Source organism: Engystomops pustulosus, chromosome 2 (assembly GCF_040894005.1).
Source record: "Engystomops pustulosus chromosome 2, aEngPut4.maternal, whole genome shotgun sequence".
NCBI classification, from domain to species: domain Eukaryota; kingdom Metazoa; phylum Chordata; class Amphibia; order Anura; family Leptodactylidae; genus Engystomops; species Engystomops pustulosus.
Genome location: NC_092412.1, coordinates 57,616,044 through 57,623,812, shown reverse-complemented (window position 1 = coordinate 57,623,812; position 7,769 = coordinate 57,616,044).

Below are 7,769 nucleotides of genomic sequence, written 5' to 3'. Positions count from 1 at the left end.
GCACATACAGTATATATCACAAAAGGACTGAATTCATACATTTTCATTTAGGTGCAAGTTTTGGTTAAAATTAACGGCAATCCCCACTCATTTCCATGTTCTTTGACTTTTGATAGTATTTTGCGCTGTGAATAAGGTATGAAGAGGGCACACGCGGTGAGCCCTCATCATACAGACGTGGGGTTTCCTGGATATTGAAGCAAACACCCACCGCTAACAACCTTTTCATTGCCAACACTGTCAAAGTCCAGTGGCACAATAGTATTGCAGTATACGGTAAAACAGACTGACTAGGGTTATAGCACCATAGAGGGTTTAAAAAATTGTAAAAAAGTTTAAAAAATGTAAAAAAAATTAAAAATGTATATACCATGAAGGTATATATTTAGCCAACATTTATTAATTTGTGCATGAATCATTTGTATGCTGTCATACCAATATCAATCTGTGTACCAGCCTTTAATCTCTAGATAACCGAAAAGCGGAACTAGTGGGTAAAATTCCTCCAAAGTGACAGTCTGGGTCAGAAGAAGTTGACCCTTTCTGTTTTTGTTTAGGGGTAAAGGAAGTGTCATCTGACACTCATACCACCGCAGACAAGTGTTCGTATACTGTATAATTCAATACTCAGTTGTTCAGGAATAAAGGACACTTATGGCCCTTATTTTTAGTGTGATTTACTGATTTAATGTCCTAAATATGCGTCATTTACAGGTTTTAATTAATTAATTTAATTTAATAACATAATAATCAACCCTTTTTGTCTTTGCAATGATTCCATTGGTTGGTCTCTGTTTTGTATTGGTCTTGCTTTGCAAATAACTTACATTGTTAGTTTTTTTATATGATAGATATGATATCTTCTCTACTGTGATAGTATGTAACGGTTGAGACTTCTGGCCAGAAAGAAATATCCTCATGTAGTGTCCTGGGCAGGGTTAGTTCAGCTGTTACTTTCAATAAGTAAGGCTATTGTTAGCTTGGAGACCTCACTGAGGAAGTCAAGGAAACCATGCTGTTTTGTTATCTTTTACTCATCCCAATCTGGAAAGTCTTGGTGCACATCCTGCAATAAAATATGGTGCTCATTACAGAAGAATGCATTTGTGTCCTATCGATGATGTCCTCTAGCATGCACATTTATCAGCACCTTCTAGTACGTATACTTTTAGCTTAGGTTGAGAGAACCATGTGAATTGTTTCTTATATAGGGCTATGAATTTAACATTGATCCCCGTAGACAAGTATCAGACATTGTCTTCTCATCTGCTTAAGATGAATCTTAAACTATGTTTCCGTCAAGAAGGAATGATTACTTATTGTCGCCTGGTTACCTGGGATCCCCTTGGAACCAAATTATATTTAATGAAACATTAAACCGGTCTTCTGTTCTGTAGGCATTAAAAGAGAGAACTGGACAGGGAATGATGGAAAACAATTGAATCTATGTCTCCATGCTAAAGAAAGCAACCACAAAAATGTATATATAGTCTTGTGTGTAAAGTTTTGATCAATGGTTAATATAGAACCTACCCCTGGAAATGCTTGTACTATGCATGTATATGATTCTCTATAATATTTGGAGTTGGGTGATCAATAAATATTATCAGAAAACCTCTATTTTAAGTGATCAATTTACAATGAATCTATAACTGCTATGTTCTGAACTAACTTCTATCTTTTACCTAGCCATAAGATGCAAAATGCTATAAAACGGATGCAGGCCGCGGACTGTCATCTGTATATTAGTCTGTTGGGCTGGACACATGGAGCCTGAAGACCGATGTTTGGTACGTCATTCTTAATAATCACTGCAGCCAATGCACCACCAGATATAATTAAGAAGAGGTTTCAACCTCTTAGTTACTCTGGTACAGAACTGGCACAACTGGAATTTTACGCTCTAATAGATTTTAACTATTGGCTGCTGCAGTTTTCTATGAAATTGTACATTTGGCTGGACAAGGCAACCCCACACTAGCCATCTTTGTTCCCCGGCCCCATTGTGACCAATTTTTTTTTTTAAAGTTATGTGCATGGAGGAAAAGGGCAACAATTTTTACTCAAACAGAGAATTTCTCCTATAACTGCAATTACCCCAATCAATAAAAAGAAATATGGCGCAGGAGAAATAGAATAGTCAGAGAAAACCAAACAATAAATAAATAAATATGTTCTTCCACTTCTACATTCTCCTCTTTTTCTCCTAAATGGCAAGATGATTAGCAAGAGGCACAGTACCTTTCCTGTTTCAGATCAAAACTCACGAGAGATAATGGGGCACATTTACTTACCCGTCCTGTCGCGATCCCCAAGGTGCGTTGTCCGACGAGGATTTGGAGCGCCCGGGATTCACTAAGATCGTGCATCCAATTTCCTGCATGTGTGAACGGCTTACCTGCTTGCAAAAATCTTAGTATTTATATAAAAAATTTGCATATCTAATTAATAACAGAAAATCTGTATTCAAAATATATATCCCTACTGTGGACATTATTATCTCATATTACATACTTCTAAATAATGACTGTCAACAAATTATTGTACATGCTAATTGATATTAATATTAATAAAAACAACTGATTTTTTTTTACTATCCGAAGGAACAACAGGATGAAAGTGCTATTGTGAAAGTATTAAGCTAGACAAAATGATTTGTTCTCATAGAAAACATTTGATTTAGAAATCGGCATTCAGACGCAGCGGGATCAAAGTTTTTAACTGAAAGATCCAAAAAGATTCTCTTTGGCTCATCTTTTATGCTAGGTCTTCTCCTCTTCAATGTGGAAAAACTTGTTGAAGACTAAGAAAAAGTTTGTGCCTCTAGGGTTTTTTGGTGATATTGTGCCTAATGCACGGATAGGGAATGATCTAACTTCCCTTTTTTTATATTCCTAAAATTTTTACTGCTCCACAACTTGTTACTGCCACACAAGAAATCCAAATATGAAATGCTTTACTATCTACCTACCTACAGCATGTTACTGAGCAGCAAGTGGTAGGAGAATATTTTTGGGTAAAAGATTCAGTATTACATGTAACTTACTAATTGAACTCCATGCTTTTTCCACACTAGTGTAGTATTACTAAGTTGCTACAAGTCCTACTAAGTTACTAAATTACTTGATGGACCAGTCTGGCAATAGGTTTTGGGACTTGTATTGCTCCCATCTCCAGGCAAATGGAATGTACTATAACAGTGTCTCTCACAGCAATAGAATAAAAGGATACATCTTCCCACTTCACCACATGTAACCACTTTTGCAATAGTTCAGTCAGAGACAAAGAAATGAGTTTATTGTGTTAAAAACTTAAGTTTTTAACACAATAATTCAGAAACACAACACTAACTAACGGTAGAAAGTTTCACTTTTTTCTCACTTTTCCCTGTGTGGTAAACCCATTACTAGGTTCCTTGTCACATATGTTCAGTTTAGAGTATTTAAAGCTTAACAGGGGCAGTAAATGCTAACTCCCCGACTGTCCATAGTTTGTGGGTCATCTGCAAACACACCTGTCTTCCACTTGTTTTGTGTCATTAATGGTGTCATTTGCTCTGAATAGACATGAAGGATAGCTTAGGCTCTTCACTTTGTCTTCATTTTAGTTGGGACAATATACTTTTAACTTTAAACAGATGTCCTGGGATGTCAAACATCTGCAAAAGAAAACCTACTATACCCTGTGTGTCCACCGTGACTGCTGAAAATGAGGTTTAAGAATAGAAAAATAATAAAATATAAACTGATACCTTAAGACAAAAGTTACAAGATTTTCAACCTTGTTAAACTATTTCTGGATTCCTAGGAGATGTCATGCAGTACGACACGTGTGGACATAGCTAAGCAACCAATGGAGAATGTAAAAAATTTGAAGGGAGGGTGTTTTCCAAAATACATGCCCGTGCCTCTTTACAGAGTGACTTTCTTTATGTCTGAACTACATTATAACAAATGGGAATATCACACTGGGCAATGAAACTTCCTGCACTTCCAAATCTTGTCATATATTAAAAATGAAAACAAGGAAAATATGATTGAGGAACATAGGGGCTTAAAATATCGAATATTAACACTGGTGTTTGCTCAGCTAAGATCAGTTGGTCGTAATATAAAAAGCTGAAAAGTCATCTTTGTAGACATGGATACATAAATAATCGTTAACAATTCATCCCCCGCCAAAATATACAACCCATGCATGGATTAGTCTGGTTTGATAAAGTGGACTTCACTCATGAAGAGCTATTAAAGCCAAAAGATGCCACTGCATGTTGGGTGAGACAAATGCCTTCTGACAACCAGCAAATATTGCGCAAAAGTTTGCTTTAAATAAATGGGAACCATATAAAAAAACTTGCTCTACGTCAAATGGTTTGCTTGACAGCTGTTCTATCCAGTATTCAGTTAAAATTTGGTTTGGACCTCTTTAGCTTATGTTTTTTGTAATGTTTTGTCTTGTTTTTTGTAGGGCAAAATGGTTTGCTTGACAGCTGTTCTATCCAGTATTCAGTTAAAATTTGGTTTGGACCTCTTTACCTTATGTTTTTTGTAATGTTTTGTCTTGTTTTTTGTAGGGCAAAATATTAGGTAATTTACCAATATTTATCTATTAAATGTTCTGCTTTCTTGATATGTAAAGTGAAGCCTTCACTTCACATATCAAGAAAGCAGAGCAGAACTTTCAATAGATGTATATTGGTAAATTACCTAATGTCTGACTCCCAAACTTACACACAAATTAGAAAAAAACAAAAGGTAATGAGGCCAACCCCTTTAGAAGCTGATTGTAGATTTAGTCAGTAGAGGTTGCGTGGGATCAGTCAGTCATTTTGTTGCAGAAACAGTAACACTGTACATGGAGTAGGACTAGTATTGCAGCTCAACTTCATTGATGTTATTTAAGTATATGTACTGCAAAAAAAAAATATATATATATACACTCTATATCACTCCATTATTGTTAATGCACATATACTACTATATGTGTATGTCCCTTCTCCGGGGCTGTATGCTATTGCAAAAAAAGTCCTGGGCATAGATCATAACCAAATCTACTTCTTATTATTGTGCATTTATTGGCAGGCATTTATCAAAACTGATATTTTTCACGCCTAGCCTAAAGGGGTATTCTGGAAATATAAACGTCTGATACAAAAACCCATAATGCTATAAATAAATAAATACATCAAAACTCAATATCATTAATCACAAAATGGAGCTAAAATAGTTTGATATTATGATTCACAAAATGTTATGGATTTTCTAAAGCATGTGGAGTTATCTCCAAGATGGCCACCACCTGATACTACAATTCCCATGATTCCTCAGTTCTCATTAACAGCTCTTGCCTCTTATGCTCTGCTTTTATTCTAACAGACTGTCCTGCTCCGTTACCATAGTAATGATGTGTGTAACTGCCATCACTGCATATTGCCACATTGAGATTGCTTGTCACCAGAACACTGGCCATGTTGGATGCACTCAAGCAACTGACTACTGCTCAACATAGTGATGATCACATGACCTGCCCAGGCAGGTGCAGGACATGTGACCAGCGGCCATCTTCTGTCCTGTGTTTCCTCCACAGGTACAAAATCAATGGACTGATGGCCAGTAGCATTTTAATTCTTCATTATAGTGTATGTCCACAACTTTTTTTTATGCAAGGGACAGCAATATGTTAAATAACAATTAATTACATTTTAAATTATATTATAATGACCCATTTGAATATGAATTAAGCTTATTCCTGGAATATCCCTTTAATGTATGAGGAGTTAACTATTATTTCTTTACTTGGTATAATGTGAACATTAAAAAGATTTATATTATGTAATGTGACCTTTATATTGCTTATGCTTCAAGGCCTAGGTTTGAAAAAGACCTGGCTATAAGACTGATTTCATGACATCAACAGATGATCTTACATTTAGTATATCACTAGAGATGAGCGAACATACTTGTCCGAGCTTGATGCTCGTTCGAGCATTAGCGTACTCGAAACTGCTCGTTGCTCGGACGAATACTTGGCCCGCTCGAGAAAATGGCATCTTCCGCCGTTTTGCTTTTTGGCGGCCAGAAACAGAGCCAATCACAAGCCAAGAGACTCTGCACTCCACCCAGCATGACGAGGTACCCTTACACGTCGATAGCAGTGGTTGGCTGGCCAGATCAGGTGACCCTGGAATAGACTAGCCGCTGCCCGCGCTGCTCGGATCATTCTGTGTCTGGATGCCGCTAGGGAGAGAGCTGCTGCTGGTCAGGGAAAGCGTTAGGCTGTTCTATTAGAATAGTGTTAGGCAGGAGTGATTCTACAAGAACCCAACAGCCCTTCTTAGGGCTACAATAACGTTATACTTTTTTTTTTTTAATTTGCTTGTGGCTGGGCTTGCTGGCACTAGTAGTGCAGCTAGTACCATATTGTGAGGAATTTGCAGGGGGACTTGCTACTGTTGTGTTTAGCTCTTAGTGACACACATATCCACCTCAAACACCGAAGTGGGACAATTTATTAGGGGTTTGAGTAGAATTAGGCAGAGTCTGCTGATTTTTTTATTTTTTAGCTGTACAGGCGGTCCCCTACTTAAGGACACCCGACTTACAGACAACCCATAGTTACAGACGGACCCCTCTGCCCCATGTGACCTCTGGTGAAGCTCTCTGGATGCTTTACTATAGTCCCAGACTGCAATGATCAGCTGTAAGATGTGTGTAATGAAGCTTTATTGATAATTCTTGGTCCAATTACACCAAAAATTTTGAAACTCCAATTGTCACTGGGGCAAAAGAAAAAAAATTGTCTAAAACTTCCATTATAAAATATACAGTTTCGACTTGCATACAAATTCAACTTAAGAACAAACCCCCAGACCATATCTTGTATGTAACCCGGGGACTGCCTGTATTTCATTTTATAGCTCAAACTCATCTTGCAAAGCAGTGTGCTCTCATTGTAGGCTACAAAATAGCCATAGGAGAACCCCAACGGCTTACTTAGGCCTACAATAGCGTTATATTTTCCTTTTTTTTGTTTGCTTGTGGCTGGGCTTGCTGGCACTAGTAGTGCAGCTAGTACCATACTGTGAGGAATTTGCTGGGAGACCTACGACCGTTGTGTTTAGCTCTTAGTGACACGCATATCCACCTCAAACACCGAAGTGGGACAATTTATTAGGGGTTTGATTAGAATTAGGCAGAGTCTGCTTTTTTTTTTTTTTTACCTTTATTTCATTTTATAGCTCAAACTCATCTTGCAAAGCACAAAATCCAGTTGTGTGCTGTCAGTGTAGGTTAGAAACTAGCCATAGCAATAGGATAGCATCGTTTTGTTAAAAAAAATTAAAAACTAAAAAAAAATAAACACTAAAAATTTTTTTTTTCAAGTTTACACTTTAACTTGGAGAATGTTTAACCCGAGGGCTAGGGGTAGAGGACGAGGGCGTGGACGTGGGCGTCCAACTACTGCAGGGGTCAGAGGCCGTGGTCCTGGGCGGGGTGAGACACCACCTGCTGATGAGGGAGCAGGGGAACGCCGCAAAGCTACACTCCCTAGGTTCATCATGTCTCAAGTTACTGGGACTCGTGGTAGAGCACTGTTGAGGCCAGAACAGTGCGAAGAGGTGATGTCGTGGATTGTGGACAATGCTTCTAGCCATTTGTCCACCAGTCAGTCTTCCACGCAGTCCACCCATGTCACTGAAATCGGCACTCCTCCAGCTCCTCCACCTCAGCCTCCTTCCCCCCAGTCTGCCCCCTCCCACCAAAATTTGG